Raw genomic sequence first — 18,756 nt, 5'->3', positions numbered from 1 at the left:
CCCCCGGCGGACTCAACAAAATTAAACAACAATCACAAACAAGTCAAGTTTTCAGTTCTTAAACTTCTAAAATCGAGTTGCTATTAGCTCGTACTACCCTTGGGAAGGTTCCTTTTGATGGGGTGATCCTACATTTTCCATAACGACCAGGAGGGTTGTTACAAGATTAGAATAATCTAAAGTTGATTTGCAGGGGAAAAAAATTCATTATGCAAATATTCCATTGTTTTGTTGCACTTCTTACATAAGAATAGTTGTGAAAAGTATTTGTTTTCTAAATATTCCAATAATATACTGAATTTTTTGAATCATACTTTCGCGTATGCTGCCTTGTTAAACTTTTTTTGTGTGCTACTTATTTTGGAAAATTTACATGGCATAGCTAACTCAAAGAGGTATTTATGGTTAATAACTACTATTTAAGTTAATTACATTTCGTAGCTACAATTTTCATTTCATAGCTATATACAGTTGTATATATGTATTTGAATGTATTTGGTTTACGTACTGCAAAAGCTGACTACAATTGTAACTATTATTCCTTAGGCGATTAATTAAGAAATATCATTGACTGCAGTGTTAAGGTAAATCTAGTTTCCTCCATGTTGCTAGTTGTTCCAGTCTTTAGAAGGGGAGTCTCATTTTATCTTCTGGTCAGTGTTCCAAAATTGTTTCAGAAGCACTTAGACCGTGCAACTTTTATCCCAGTCATGGACAGTTTTCCTAATTTCAAATAAATATAGGGTTATAAATAAATCTCAAGTAAATATGGGGCTAAATTTCTTTTTGTTTTTCTTTTTTACCATTTCTCCAAACTGTCAGAAGAACACCTCAGCGTATATAATTACTTTCTCAATCCATGTTTTGCTCCTATACGGTAGGCAGGCGAGGTGAGAGGTATATCACCAAAGTAGCCCTGTAGGCATGTGGTCATTAGAAATCAAAAGCCACCAACTAAAGTTAAATGGGGCCCCACATTTTTGGAAAGTTGTACTTGTTCCTGAAGGGCAAGTTAGTCCATAAATCCCAAAAATTGAACGGTAGGTATAGAAACTCCTTTTGCTAGCCAATTAAGTTACTTCATCTATGTGAATTTACTAAAACCCTTTATGACTAAAATGGAATAAACTGAAATGGTAGGACTATATGACATAAGCAGACCATGAAACAGACAGGTAAAACCCTTCAACTGCTGCTTCTTATTTAAGAGAAAATTTCACCAAGTAGCCACTTTTAGGACTTCTATTGAAATCTTACTTGGTGTTTGGCTAAGCTTATAATTTGGTCAAACTTGCTTATAAGTTACTTTTTAACTTATCTAACCGTTTGGTAAAATAAAATGTGCTTATAAGCTAAAATAAGTTAAAGGTCATAATTTAATCATCCCTAACTTATCATTTTTCAGCTTATAAGCACTTCAGGTTTGATTAAATTTTTTACAATTCTATCCTTAATATTATTTTGTAATTCCCCAAATACCCCTACTGAAATTAAAACCCTACCCTCTCCATAACTTCACTTTCTTACCTTTTTCATGACTTTTCTCAAAATTCAGTAATAACGCCGATTACCGTCATGAAATTATCTGAAGTTCTTCTGCATAAAACACAATTGGATATGGATGATAAAGATATCTATTATAAATTAATCTTCTATCATCCTTATTACTTTATAAACTTCATTTGAATGTGTTAAGTAAGAAGAATCGTGATTGCATACTAAATTTCTAATGTTTTTATCGTAACTCGACTTCATCTTGGTGGAATATTCATAATTCCCCTTGGTGTCTATAAACTTCTCTGCATTTAATGTTCTTTATATAAATATTTCTGTACTACAGTCAAAACTCTCTATAATGGCAGCGTTTGTCCAAAAATTTCATGGCTGCTATAGTAAAGTGTTGTTATGTATGTATACTGGCATTTCATATTTAGATCTCATTTAGTTGTTATAAACAAAAGAATGCAAAAAGTATTTTTCTGTACTCTTTATGTTATAAACGAAAACAAATACTTGTTAATTTTAAAATCTCAATTGATTTTCATATTTCATTAACAAAACTTGATAAAGACTAATAAATTACTCATAAATCCATAACTAGTTGTATTGTACCGATAGAAAATTAAAATCTACGGAACGTATGCATTTAAATTAATTAATTAATATTTCAAGTTTGACGTAAAAATTATACAATTGTAGGTTGTTTCGTAAGTTTTAGTCTCTTGTTGATAATATAACGCTTGAATTAACGAAGATTTTTTTTCAAACTTTTAGTAAAAGGGAATTCAATAGCTTTCCCTTAAAGGCTAGCTGTCTAAGAGCTTTTTTTAAAATCAAGCAATAATAATACTAAAATATCTCCAAATCTAATTCAATCAGCTCTTTAAAGAACCAAATTGAGATTTTTCTGAGGGCGGAAACGGAAATATACATGTGGCGTCGGTTCATGTCTAAGAGCTTAACAGACGACTCTTCTATTTCACCCCAAGTAGCATGAGGTTGAGGCTTTTCATCAGGAATTTTGTTGTCACCTTCTGCATTCGATGGCTCTTATTCTTTTACTCCAATGACTTGTGCAATAATCTCTTCATCAGTATAAGTTTCAAGGATTGAATGTGTTGTATCAAACTCCTTATAAGTGGTAGCCTCCTGTGTTTTTTTTTTTTTTTTTTTTTTTTTTTTTTTGGCAAAAGACAGCATCCTATGCTTGATTGGTGTTATGAGATGGGATTTGTGCTATATTTTTTTTTTAATTTAGATATTTGTACTTAAAATTTACCATGTGCATGACATTAATAATGATTAATATAAATATTTTAATATTTTGCAAAGGCGAATCCATGATTTAAATTCTAGGGGTTCAACCTTAAGATTTTTAGTATTGAACCCATTGTATCTTTAAAATTATGGGTTCATATCTACTATTTATTCGAATTTTCACAATTTCTTACACATAAATTTACACTCCGTATCGAAAGTTAGGGGTTAAATTGAACCCCCATTTATTATGCTAGATACGCCCCTGATAGTTTGTATATATAATATATGTCCTTCGAAATATTATTACACAATATTTGAGTATGACTATTATAGAGAGGTAATTTTACAAAGAGTGTACTGCTATAATGAGTGTCATTGTTGTTATAGGTAGAATGTTGTTATAGAGAAGTAAAATATAACATGAAAATCGGTTCCGGAGAAAATCAGGTCGTTATAGTGAAATACTGTTATAACGAATGACAATTATAGAGAGGTTTGACTGTATTTGAGTATGTTATTTAATGACTATTTTTTGTCAATTACTAATTATTATTATTATTATTATTATTATTATTATTATTATTATTATTATTATTATTATAACTTATTATTATATTTTCGCTTATCATAAAATAATTTTTACTTATAAAAAAATAATTCTAATCAATAATTATTTCGCATTTGGATTAATCTAAAATTTAAACTATTGTAAAATCACAACGGTTTAAGGGTATTTAAGTCATTTTAATATAAGAAAGTTTTTATCAACATCTTTTAACCAAACACTTCAGTTTTTTATTATCAGTTTCAGCACTTTTATCCAAACGCGTAACTGCTTATAATTTGTTACATTAGCCTCAACACTTAATGCTTTTTAGTTGCTAATGCTTATAAGCTATTTTAAATCAGTTAAGCCAAACGGGCTCTTAGTGTTTAGCAATAACTTTTAAAAAAGTGGAAGATGCGCTCCTTCTTTGCTTCCTCATAATTTGAGGATAATGTGTCTTGAAGTTCAGTTTTTCAACAGAACTTCAAGACACTATGAATGTCCTGAAGTTCACTTTTTTAGTTCAATATCTCAGGACTCTGTGTTCTTAAGCTCAATTTTCTTTATGTTCAATACTTTAGGACATTGTGTCATTAAGTTCGATGCAAACTTTAGCTTTAGTTAAAGTTTAATTTTTATAGTTTAACAATTTTTCAGCTCAAAACTTCAGGACACCATGTCTTGAAGTTCGAATCGTGATATCGATTTTGACATTGATTTAATTTTTGTAAAACCTCGTAGATTTGGGTTAGGTTTAAACTACTTGTGTTTAGATTGGGACTATGGTAATTTATGTGTATAATACACAGGAAGATAATCGAAAGAAACAAAGTTGGAAATTTGTGTCAAGATGCGGCTAACATACGGACCGCATATCCGACATACGGGTTATATGTCCAGCCGTATGTGAAGTCCCAGAAGTTACAAAAGGTTGGAAAATTTTAAGTCTTTGAACTCGATATGCGAAGCCAACATACAGACCACATGTCGGACATATGGACACATGTTGAACATAAAGTCCGCATGTTGTATTGTCTGTTGAAGTTAAAAATATTATAATTTCAATTCTCTGAATCGACTTGTAGTGGCCATATATAGATTGCATGTTAGACACATGGACCGTACGTACCACTATATATAGAAGGGTTCAGAAGCCGATTTTGACTTGGTTCAAGGTTGACCTGCAGGCCAACATGTGGACCGCATGTTCAATTTACGGGGGCGCATATGATGCTTGTTTGTCGCAGGTCGGAGCAAAAACTATAAATATGAAAATTTGATCGACCATCATCGGGTTCGCCCAAATTTTTTTCCTGCCCAAGCAGTTAACAATCTAATGGAATCATTTTGAGTTACAAGCTCTTTCATTTTCACTTCCTCGAACTTTAGGACAATGTGTCTCGAAATTTAGTTTTAAAAATATTTTAAAAAATAGACATAAATCGTAATTTTTCCTTATTTTATTCCCGGCCTAAGAATCTCTTATCAGGCATATAGAAATCCTAAAAGAGTAAGAAATTAGCAAAAAATTCAAATAACAAGAACTTTGCCGGCCCCAATTCATATCCAAAATGGACTTCTAATGGAGAGGCGCATTGTTTTTAGGACCCATATTTATTATTATTATTTGAACAACTAAAGTGTCTAAATTTAATCCGAGAAAATCTTGAGTTCCCTCTTCAGATTCTTTTTGTCTCTTATTGAAAAATATTCACTTGTCTATCAATCCAACATAAAAAAATAAAATAAAAATCAATCCAATATTCCAACTACTATAAGGGGTCATTAAGATACCACGCCGTGTGCACTACGGAACATAAAATTCTAGACTACCCTATATAGTGTCCATCACAAAGCCCAAAGAAGAACAATAGTTTAACACACCACGCCGTGCAATACTGAACATAAAATTCAAAATTCCTAAACTACCCTTGATAAGAAAAACCAAAAGCTCTCCCGCCTCTATAGCCATATTATATGCTTGATCCTCACAATAAAGCTACATTTAAATATGAGGCCTTAAGTATAAACACATATACAAAAAAATTACTGTTGCCTTTTTTATTTTTCATACTTTGTCTTTTACGTCATATAGTAACATTATTATTTATATTAGTGAGGATCAATTCAAGTCAATAAGATATTAGCCATGTGTTTTAAAGACATTATCTAGGATGTTATTGTAAAAGCTTTATTTAATAATATGAAGATTTGAGTAGTTTAGTTCAAAGTTTTAAAATATTGGTCTTAAAACATAGATAGTGTTATAAAATAATAAAACAAGTAAGAAGAATATTATAGGTAAACAGAGGAGAGAGGAGAATTCTTTTATTTCTCTTGAGGGATGGATTTACAATAAAGGAGAATCCCTCTATTTGTAGGGGAAAACTGACTTAATCTCAAAGTTACAAAGCCTAATTTCTCTCTTAGAGATAGACATAATGATATTTATCTATGATATGATAGACATCCATAACAAAATAAATTTACCTATAATACTCCCCCTTGGATATCTATTTGATAATTAATGTGTCTCGTTAAAACCTTACTAGAAAAAACCTAGTGGAAAAAATTCTAATGAAGGAAAAAGAGTATACATTTCTAATAATATGCATTTTGGCTGCCTCATTAAAAACCCTAACAGGAAAACCCAATTAGGACAAAGCCTTGGTGAAAGGAAAAAGAGTACAACGCGTATTAACTCCCCCTGATGATAACATCAATCAAAAACTTGAATCTTCACATTCCAATCTTGTGCACTATCTTCTCGAAAGTTGTAGTTGATAGAGACTTGGTGAATAAATCAACTCTATTATTATATGAACGAATCTGTTGCACGTTGACATTACCATTCTTTTGGAGATCATGTGTGAAGAACAACTATGATGAAACATGCCTTGTCCTTTTATGAATCCTCTCTTTAGTTAGGTTATGTATGTTGATGCATCTTCACTCTTTGGATAGAGCTACATTGGCATATAATATTGTTGAAATCACTCCAATTGTATTCCTGACTTGCTTTATAAATAGATGTTATCTTTATATGATTTGACTGTCAGGTAGAATAACATCATATGACTATAATCCCTCATAGTCATAGCAAACTATATAATAGTTCAATTGCATAAAGATATGGCAGTTCAGGACCAAATAATTCTGCAAGTTTCTCATTTCAACTTCTTTCAGCAGATAACCTATTGTTTTTTAAAACTCTTCAAGGGTTTCAATAATATACAAGTCATCAACTTGCACAACAATATAACATTGTGATTTTCATAAAAACGTAAGGATAAATAGAGTTACTTGTACCCTTAGTCAGTGAATATTCATTAAGATGATCAAATCGCGTTCACCTTGCTTAACTTAATTCAAATAAGAATTATGAATAAATTTTTAAAACTTGTATGTGCTTCAGGCATTTAAAAATTCTTCTAGAATTTTCACATAAATTTTGTCATGTGACAATATACATTAATATTTAAATGCATGACATTTTCTGATGTCTGGATTGCAGGTCCAATAAGTTTGAAGCTTATCAAAATGAGTCATTTCACTTGGTAATAATGTCTACGTCAGCATGCTTTATAGACATAGAATTCAGATCCTCACAACCTTTTACAATATTATGCTATATTGTACCAAAGATATCGTCAACGATATATCATTTGTATCGGTTCACAATCTGACATAACTTATTGAGATCTCATCACTTTCATTATTTTAGGTACCTAAATTTCTCATGAAGTGTTATGTCGTATGCCCTTCAAGAGCACATTGTGTCCTTATTATGACCACTCTGATCATTTGTTCCTCTCCCTTTTCAAGGATTATTTCATTTGGAACCGATTGACACCATGCTTCATGCATTTTGTATACTTTCTCCTTCAGGGACATTAATATTAATAGGAGCATTTTGCAGCTGAAATATGAAACTAGTTTTGGGTTAGCAAATGCTTCTAGCATTTAACTTGTATTACTTTTTGAATGAGGATCATACTAATGATAATTCACAACATATTTCCTAGCTACTTATTCTCTCTCCCTTATGTTAGAAAAATCAACATATATCCCATCTTCTTCGGGGAAATCCATCTTTGTGCCTCATGGTAGATTAATTAATCATATATCACATACAAAAAATTGTTAAATACAAATATCTGGTTCATAACCCTGAACCAATTGTGAAGGGAGAATTTATCATAATTTTTGGTCTGAATCATACAAGTGATGTTGTATACAATATATCATATCTCAGACCAGCATATGAAGTTTTGTTCTCATAAGCAATGGTTTAGCTATTTATCGGAGGCATTCGACGCCAAACCAGCTTTGATATAAACCAGCATTAACAAGATAAATTATCTTGATTACATAATCTGAAAATTGTGCTCTCAATTCAATTATTTTGAGCAAGTAACTTTGCATATGTCAAACTGCGGGTTGACAATAAACGCACATGTGACTGTCTTATCGATGCATCTATTTAATACATCACATAACTGGTGAACGAGCCCATATTCAGCTTTTATATTTTTTCAGAATTTAGAAAATTGAATCCCAACATTAGCCAGTATAATCAACTTATCATGCGAACAAACAACAAAAATAAATTCTTGAAGAATTTTCTAGTTCTTCAATATATGTCAAATACTTAATCTGCACATCATATTTGAATCGGGATGGCCAAATCACTCATGCCGACAAATAAAATTATTTATACTAGTAAACTTCAGGTTTACTATGCCATGTGCTATTTATTTTAGTAAACATCTGGTTTACTATGACATGAATTGTTTTTTGTATCAATAAACTTCTGGTTTACCAGGACATCTGATTTTGTCGTGCTTATATTAATACAATTTGGAGAATAAAGAGGGTAACCATTCACATTCATATTTCTTACCCACTATGATTTCGAAGATATTTAATCCTCCAATCATTTATAGCTTCAATATGATAGTCATTTACTTTAGTAAACTTCAGATTTAATAGAACTTGTGTTTCGATCATAACAACTTCATATATTACAATCTAGACGAATTACATAATAGTATATAAGCTTTTTAGGAGCCTTTAATTTATTCTCCATAATCACATATTGTTTGGGCACTACTAGTGCCATGATCTTCTAGATAGTTAGCTCTTCTGGAGCCCTTAATTGATTTTGTACTGTCAAATATTACCTTGACATCGCGGTTGTCATGACAAAAAAATTGCAACCAAATGAATATTATAAAGATATTCTTAAATTCATAAATGATAAACAGTAAACATTAAGTTACACAAATGCTTTTATCATCAACTTCTATGGTAAATATATACTTCAGAGTGAATACCCATTAACATCTGAATATTTTGTATCAATGCTTGACTACTTAACGGGGGGATTCACCGCATACTTCTTTCATTATTGCCGAGATAATGGTCTACTTCTTCACATCCGCCGTGAATGCATACGTTATTTAGACGAGAAGAATCATGGTATTATTGGTATCCAAGTCGTATTAGCAAGTTAAGTATGTCGTAATCATATTAATCTGGTAATAGTGTCACGACCCCGAATCATGGATCATGCGGGCACCCACACTAACATCCCCGGTGGGCGAACCCGCCCGTATCATTAATTTGATACAACATGCGGAATAAATACTTTTATTATAAAAATTCCAAAATGATCTAGACGTACAAGATTAAGTTTACAATTTGAATAGATAACGACCAGGCGGATACGACCAGGATAGAAAATAATATTTAAGGAGAGACTGCTTTGCATTATCTCATCTCTTGACGCCTTTGACGTGTTCGAAACGGTATTTCTCCATTCACACGAAAATAAAACTCCGAGGATTTAGATGAGCTTTATATATAACACAAGGCTTTTCAATAGGCCGACAATGGTTTCTCAACCATATAAACAAGAAGCAACTAACAACATAAGTAATCAAACACTTTTTCTAGCACAAAAAGTCATTAACGATAGTCAATCTCTTCTAGACTATAAGCCAAAATATATATAAAACCATTCCTTAAAATAAACATCCCAACACTTTAAATTTTTTTTACAGTAAATTAAAATGACATGAATGACCATTTCCCCGAAAGCACAACAATGTGCACCAAAGATAATTCGAAACACATCAAACACATTTTGTTTAGTAAATAAGGTACCCGCGGGGTATTACCACTTTCACCTCACAATTTATTTGATCACTCTCGATCTCCCGTAGGGCGAATTATGAGCAAAATGCTTCATAAAAATCCAAGAGTAATATGAAACCTATATATAAGCAAAGTTCTCTTTTTTTAAAAACCCCTCCATCTAATCGGATAACAACATAAGAGTTATGAAAGCATTCCTATTATAGTTATTGTTTAAACAAGTCAAGTCATATTATTGCCCATTAAATTACATTCCGATTGTGATAAAGATCAAATATATTACCATAGAATTAGCAAATCAACCTCTACATCACCAATTGGTAATCAAGGATTCAATATTCAATTCTCGGTAATAACCTCTTCCATATGTGATTAATGAGAGAGAATAATCATTGAAATCACAATACAATGACAAACTTAGTGAAAAATAAAGCCCACCAACTTAGGATAGGTAAGTGACAATTGTCAACCTGATTTCCTCCCTACACAACTATGAATTTCCCGATCAATCAACATCACATTTTGCTAATTGGCCTAGTAAAGTAAAATCAGTAACCTACCCTCGATGCCGAACAGGTGTCACGAACTTTCACGCCATTTTTTCCTTGGTGCTTCCGATCACAATATATTAGTTAAGATAAATCACTAACACATATGTGTAACCCAATAATACTTCAACATATATGTGCGAGAAATATTCTCTTATCAATTGAAGAGCAAACTCAAATAGTCTTTGAACTAGATTTGTCAAATAACTTGGAGGGTGAACATGTTTTTAATGCGATTGAAATTAAATAACAAAATTCTTTTGTTGCGGCTTAAAATTTCCAAGAAAGAAAAAGAAAAATGCTTGTACGTTTTTGTTACATGGATATAAAGGATCAATTACGGAAGGAATGGTTGGAGAAAATCTCATTATTTTAAGATTTATAAAAAATATGCCTAAGTGAACTGATTCAGAGTAAATGTTCCTTTACAACTATAAAACGTGCGACATCCCATTGTATCTAGATAAGAGTAAAAAAGTTCAAAGTCTTACCAATTCATAAATGACTAATTTAAGAGTTCTACATGTTTCCACCTAAAGTAGCACGTTTCATTTGCATATACTACTCTTTCCCTTTCTTAAGAAATAAAAGAACCTTAACTATATTTATTTCTTGGTGGATATGTCTACCCACTACATTTATAATAGTAAAGTTAATATTTATATAGGTAAGTGGAAAGGCATGACCTGATATTCACTTAGTGGGCAACTACCTAATATTATGGTAACCAACTACCTAATATTAATCGATTAATAACTAATATTAGAAGATTGAAATTAATATCCCATACATATTAGCCTATTGAAAATTATAGCATATCCTTTTTGTCTCCCACTAACTCTTGATTAATCAATTACTCAAATAATTAATTATGGGCTTGTCCTATTACTCCCAAATAAAATCATTGTCCAAAATAATCTTTTTACTCAACCATTTTGTTTTATTTAAAAATTATCCACTCAAATATCATATTTACCCACTTACACCTATATATGTGTACAAATAATATTTCTATGAATAAACTATTCACACACATTAAATACATATATTCTAAAATTTACTCGTCAATTAAATAACCTTAATCATATCAAGTATAGACACCAAAATTAGACCATGAAAAGGGTGTTTTAGGGATATTAGGCCTAAAAGTGCTAAACGACCAAATGGGTCGTTACACGTAGTAGGTAAACTTGAAGGTGAAAGAGAAACGATCTCTCCAACGCATAAATGGTTGTGAGTTCACGTTCTCATCATCTTTGGTAAAATCAAGTCCACCGCGAAGACATTCATAAACTTTTTCCACACTAGTTTTGGATAACAATTTAGGTTATCAATGCGGCAACCACATAATTAATTCTTTCTTCAGGAAATTTTTGTATGAATTGTTATTTTCTTTTGGAAAATCAGTAAGTAAACGTAACATATTAATGTGGTAATAGTAGAAAATATTCTACAACATTTGTATCATTTTCTTAAAATGATACATAATAAAAATATCCAAGATGATTGTCGTACAACATGTACGTGCAACAGTGACCTTTGTACCACAAAATAATATTTATATGCTTTATTATTTTATCTCTTCAGGAGGTGTGTTGTGGTATTTCTCCATTCACTTCGGGAAATAAAACTTGGTCATTTAGATGAGCTTTATATATAATTTTCAATAGCTCATTATTTTTCTCAACCACCAGAAAACACCGCTTCAACATATTTCTCAAACCTTTTTCTACTTGTCAAAAGTCATACTAATACTTCTAGACTACCAAAATACATATAAAACCATTCCTTAATAGTACATCTCAACACTTTAAATTTTTTTACAGTAAATTAAATATAAACATTTCCTGAAAGCACAACAAGTGCACCAAAGATAATTCAGAAATACGTCAAACCATTTTGTTTAGTAAATAAGGTAATATTACAACTTTCACCTCACAATTTATTTGAGCCGGTTAATTATGAGCAAAATGCTTCATAAAAATCAAGAGTAACATGAAACCTATATATAAGCAAGTTATTTTTTTTAATACCCCTCCATCTAATCAGAGGAGTTTAACATTCCTATTATAGTTTTGTTTTCGAGATTAAACATTCCGATTACAGAAAAATCAAATATATTCCTATTAGCAAATTCTACATACCAATTGGTAATCAGGGATGTCATATTTAACCTCAGATTAATGATAATCATTATACGTGCAAACTTAGTGAAAAATAAAGCACCAACTTAGGATAGATAAGTTTTGATTTCCTTACACAACTATGAATTGATTCTAACATCACATTTGGTGAATTGGCCGTGGTAGTAATACAGGCCATACATTTTGCTGGCTTACTCAAATATATTAGTTAAGATAAATCACTAACACATATGGGTAAGATTGGGATACATATATGGGCGAGATTGGGATCTTATCAATTGAAGGCAAACAAATATGGACCAGGAAGTCAATGCTTAATACATAGCGATTACTTAAATAACCAAAACTGAAGCTTACAGAAAAATAAGAAAAACCTTTTACATGGATTATAAAGTCAAAACAGATTTTGGAGAAAATCTCATTATTTTACTACTTTAGAAGTAAATTTCAAAGTTGAACTTTTTCGAGAGTAAAGTTCAAAGCCTTACTGCGGTCAAGAGTAAAGTTCAAAATTTTACCAATTCATAAGTAAATTTAAGAGTTCTACTACTTCGGGAGTAAATTTCATATTTACTACTTTAAGAGTAAATTTCAGTGTCATTCTACTTTTAAGAGTATAGTTTAAAGTTTTACTACTTCAGGAGTAAAATCTAAAATTTGCTATATTCGGGAGCAGATTCCAGAGTTTGCAACTTCGAGAGAAGATTTCTGAGTTTATTACTTCGGGAATAAACATAGAAATTTAGAATATTTTTTCTCAATTATTTTATCTCTTCTGGAGATGAGCCGTTATAACTTCACAATCAAACGCATGTCCGTAGTTATAAGCTTTAGTACATACGCTTACATTCACTTCAGGGAATTGATATGTATTTGTAAGATTATCAAAAGTTTCCATTCTTCGAGAATGAAAAATATATTCTCATGTGAACGTGCCTTAATCATATCAAGTTATAATAACCTAAAACCTTTTTCAAGATATTGCTACTTCGGGAGAAAATCGAGACACACATATAATTAATATTGAGAATTTTTATTTAACGGTAGAGGCATTACCACTACTAGTGGTTATATATTTACAATAAGGTCTTTTTGCCACACTATTTTGGCCACAATGGTCCAAATGGGGTAAATTCATATGATTATTTAGGTCAAATTTAATAATTTATGCTTACTTAATGTCATTTTTATCTTTTCTTTTCAAAGTTTATCTTAATTTAAAATTGTACAATAGAGATTATGGTAATTTTTACATAAGTATGGCCAAATTTGAATCAATTGATGTGGCAATTTAGCAACTCTCATTTATTTAAACGATTCAAGATATAAAGAATTGACAAGAAAGGTATTTATCCAAAAGTGTAAACACACTTAAGAACATACCGACTGAACCGTTCTCCTTTCAAGTACCAAGAAGATTCCTCCTTTATTTTATATTTTCACTGTAGCCTCTTTAATCAACATAATAACTTCTATTTATCAATTATGGATAGAAAAGATACACACGTTTATCTCTAGTAAGGCAACGAGTGGTACCTTTAAGTTCTCGAGTATGTCAGTATTATTTGGACTAAATTTCAATAAAAATTAGAGACTCGTGCTGATAACGTGTTATAAAATAATAGAACAAGCAAGAAGAATATTGTAGGTAAAGAGAGGAGAGAGGGGAATTCTTTTATTTCTCTTGAGGGATGGATTTACAATGAAGGAGAATCCCTCTATTTATAGGGAAAAACTGACTTAATCCCAAAGTTACAAAGCCTAATTTCTCTCTTAGAGGTAGACATAATGATATTTATCTATGATATGATAGACATCCATAACAAAATATATTTATCTATAACAAATAGTGTTTTTCTTTCTTTTGTTATATATATTTTGTACTTCTTTTTATAATCTTTAATATTATATAAGAGAAACTTAAACCATCGGTAAAAGTTTTTGGGGCCTCAAAAGTTTGGGGGCCTAAAGCAAAAGCTTTACTAACCTCACTCTCAGCCACCCATGCTTACAACTTGTAATTATATATAGTATAAAATTTTACAAGTATAAACAATACAATGAAATAATAACTATTATGGAATACAAATCATCTCTAACATCTTAACTTTCAAACAATGAAAAAATCTCAATTTCTTAAAATAATATTACTATCACACTATTCATTTTATATCAATAAACTTTATCAGTATTATAATTAAAACTTAACTCCTTCATGAATAAAATTAAAATTACTAATATATGATAATTTTGATGCACAGGACAAAAGGCCAATGACAAGTGAAAATGTACAAATCGTCTATATATTTTTAAAAGAAATATTACGTGATATTCACCCTCACGATATTCTCAAATAGTAAATATGCGATGCTATGACTTTTTATTTGAGTTACACCGAATCCTCTTATTTATATAGATAAAAAATTATTAAATATCATTCATTTGTTAAAGAATTAAGAGGGTCAACGATTATAATTAAGGAATTTTAACATATAATTTGTATAGAACTGTTACGGGATCCCAAGAGTTTAGGCGTTAGGCGTGTTTAGGGCGTAAGCCTCACAGGAACTAAGCTCCACACGTGAGCCCCGGGACGTTTTGTCAGTGCCTCGCCCGGGGCGAGTCTTGAAACTGCCTTTTAAAACATTGTTCTAGACTACCCGCCTCTAGGGGTGTCAATAGTATTGTTTGGGCGGTTATTTTATAAAATTTATACCGTACCAATTTTTCGATTATTTTATTTTGTATAATCTAAATTAGACTTTTCGAAACCGTCCCATCATAATTGCTCTTCATTATTGGTACGGTTCGGTTTTTTTTTTTAATTTTTTATTTATTTATTTATTTTTGGGAAAACATCATGTAAAAACTAATAGAAGTTAGAACACGATATCATGCATACTTTTGTAGGACTTTGACAAAAATTCTCTACACATTTTTACTATCTAAAAGATGATGAATAAAGAACGTGAAAGAAGACAAGAATAGAAATTCATCTCACTATTTTACAGCAGGGTAAAATAAAGTTACGTTAAGAAAAAGGATTTACTTTAAATTACGCAAGCGGGAAGAAATCAATCAAGAGGGACTCAAGAACTGAGTATACTAAGATTAAGTATCCAATAAGAGAAATTTAAATCATACGAGAGGAAAGATGTCTAATAACTTGTAGCTAGCTAACTAAGATCGTTGGAATACCTCGTACCTTACATGTTACTACTCGAGACGTTAAAACTAATTTAGTTGCAATATATAGGAGTAGTATGATAGATTTCAGTGTTAGGACTTTGAGTGTTAATTATATTGTTGGCTTGTAGCCGTTTCCATCACCCTGGCCCAAGGCGAAAATATTACTAATATTTTACTGTTTGTAAGCTTAATATATAAAATATAATTACACATAAATTTATTCGGTACGATTCGATATTATTTCGATTTATTTTTATAAAATTTTAAACCCACCTAATTATTAGAGTATAAGAAAAATCTAAAAACCGATTCAATACAATTCGGTTTGATCGGTTTTTTAAATACCATTTACGCCCTACCCGCCTCTATATAGTGTCCATACACGAAGTCAAATTACTTGCAGAGAAATTAATTTAGAAACAAAAAACGAAGAATGGGTACATGGAAAAAGAAAATAGAGATGAATAAAATAACAAAAGAATTATCAAGAGAGGTGACGTTATCTAAGAGATGTAAAGGACTATTCAAGAAAGCTGTGGAACTTGAATCATCAATGACTGGTTCTCATGTTGCCATTCTTGTTTTCTCTTCTACTGGAAAACCTTACACTTGTGGTGACTTTGAAACGCATTGTGGTCATACTACTTTCCCGCTTCTATAGCCATATTATATGCTTGATTCTCACAATAAAGCTAAATTTAAATATGATGCCTTAAGTATAGACACATATACAAAAAAATTAGTATTGCCTTTTTTATTTTTCATAATTTGTCTTTTATTTCACATAGTAACATTATTATTTATATTAGTGAGGATCAGTTCAAGTCAATAAGATATTAGCCATATGTTTTAAAGACATTACCTAGAATGTTATTGTAAAAACTTTATTTAATAATATGAAGATTTGAGTAGTTTAGTTCAAAATTTTAAAATATTGCACTTAAAACATAGATAGTGTTTTTTCTTTCTTTTCTTATATATATTTTGTACTTCTTTTTATAATTTTTAATATTATATAAGAGAAACTTAAACCATAAGCCTCAAAAGTTTGGAGGCCTAAAGCAAAAGCTTTACTAGCCTCACCTTCTAGCCACCCCTGCTTACAACTTGTAATTATATATGACATAATTTTACAAGTATAAATAATACAATGAAATAAAAACTATTATGGAATATAAATCATCTCCAACATCTTAACTTTCAAACAATGAAAAAATCTCAATTTCTTAAAATAATATTACTATCACATTGTTCATTTTATATCAATAAACTTTATCAGTATTATAATTAAAATTTAACTCCGTCATGAATAAAATTAAAATTATTAATATATGATAATTTTGATGCACAAGACAAAAGACCAATGACAAGTGAAAATGTACAAAGCCGCTATGTATTTTTAAAGGAATTATTAAGTGATATTCACCCTCACGTTGTTCTTAAATAGTAAATATGCAATACCACGAATTGTTATTTGAGTTACACCTAATCCTCTTATTTATATAGATGAAAAACTATTAAGTATCATTCGTTTGTTAAAGAATTACGAGGGTCAATGATTATAATTAAGGAATTTAATATATAATTTGAGTAAGAACTATTAGGAGAGCCCCGAGCATTCGGGCGTTAGACGTGTTTAGGGCGTACAGTCGGGCGCTTAGGGCTTTAGCCTCACATAAACTAAGCCCCGCACATGAGCCTCGGGGCGTTTTGCCAGTGCCTCACCCGGGGCGAGTCCTAAAACTGTCTTTTAAAACACTGTTCTAGACTACTCGCCTCTAGGGGTGTCAATAGTATTGTTTGGGCGGTTATTTTATAAAATTTAAATCGTACCAAGTTTTCGGTTATTTTATTTTGTATAATCTAAATTAGACTTTTGAAACCGTCCCATCATCTCGGTTTCTCTTCATTATCGGTATCGTTCGGTTAATTTTTTATTTTATTTTTTGGGAAAACATCATGTAAGAGTCACTAGTAGAAGTTAGAACACGATACCATGCATACTTTTGTAGGACTTTGACAAAAATTCTCTAGACATTTTTACTGTCTAAAAGGTGATGAATAAAGAAAACATAAAAGATGTCTAATACCTTGTATCTTGCTAACTAAGATCGTTGGAATACCTTGTAGCTTACATGTTACTACTGGAGACGTTAAAACTAAATTAGTTGCAATATATAGGAGTAGTACGATTTCAGTGTTAGGACTTTGAGTGTTAATTGTATTGTTGGCTTGTAGCCGTTTTCATCACCCGGGCCCAAGGCAAAAATATTACTAATATTTTACTGTTTGTAAGCTTAATATATAAAATATAATTACACATAAATTTATTCGGTAAGGTTCGATATTATTTTTATAAAACTTTAAACCCACCTAATTATTAGATATGGTTATAAGAAAAATCTAAAAACCGATTCAATACAATTAGGTTCGATCGGTTTTTTAAATACCATTTACACCCTACTCGCCTCGATATAGTGTCCATACACAAAGTTGTATTACTTCTAGAGAAATTAATTTAGAACAAAAAAAAAACGAAGAATGGGTACAGGAAAAAAGAAAATAGAAATGCAGAAAATGACAAAAGAACCATCAATAAAGGTGACATTTTCTAACCCTCTGTTTGGATGGTTGTTTCCCGTGGTTCATTAATATACGGTATGGTATGATACAATATGGTGTTGTATTGTATTGTACTGTATTAATGAACACAATGTTTGGATGGACTGTATCGTTTGTTGTCGTTTAATAACATTTGTATTGTTTGGTTTGACTGTATGGTATTGTATAATAACTTGTAAATTTATAAAAATACCCTTAACTCTTAATTAGAAATTAATTTATATATATTAATAAAACTCAGTTAAAGAATAAAATAAGAACTTTAATAAATAAGTAGGTAGTGAATGGGGGGGGGTGGTGGAGGGGTGGGTGGTTGTGGGATGAGAGTTGGGGTAGTGGCTGGTAGGGTAGGGGTGGGGTTGGGTGGTGGTGAGGGGTAGGGGGTGGTGGAGGAGTGGGTGGTTTGAAGTAGGTGGTCGTGGAATGAGGATGGGGGTAGTGGGTGGTAGGGTGGGGGTGAGTGGTTGTGGGTGTGGGGGTGGGTGGTGGTGAGGGGTAGTGGGTGGTGGAGGGGTGGGTGGGTGGTGAGGTGGGTGATTGTGGGATAAGAGTGGGGATGGGTGGTAGGGCGGGAGTAGGGTAGGGGTGAGTGATAGGGTGGGGTGGGGTAGGGGTGAGTGGTAGGGTGGGATATAATAGGGAAATGAAATTCGTAACTACCGTAAAACCATCAAATTCGTGGTTACAAAAATTGGGACTTTCATGGATATATACTATCTGATGAATCACGGGTTTACAACACCATACGTCGTAATATTAAGAATAATGAAAACAAACATGGTTTCCA

Source organism: Lycium ferocissimum, chromosome 10, assembly GCF_029784015.1.
Source record: "Lycium ferocissimum isolate CSIRO_LF1 chromosome 10, AGI_CSIRO_Lferr_CH_V1, whole genome shotgun sequence".
Classification (NCBI taxonomy): Eukaryota; Viridiplantae; Streptophyta; class Magnoliopsida; order Solanales; family Solanaceae; genus Lycium; species Lycium ferocissimum.
The sequence above is the reverse complement of the archived record's forward strand: the minus strand, read 5'-3'. Positions refer to the sequence as shown.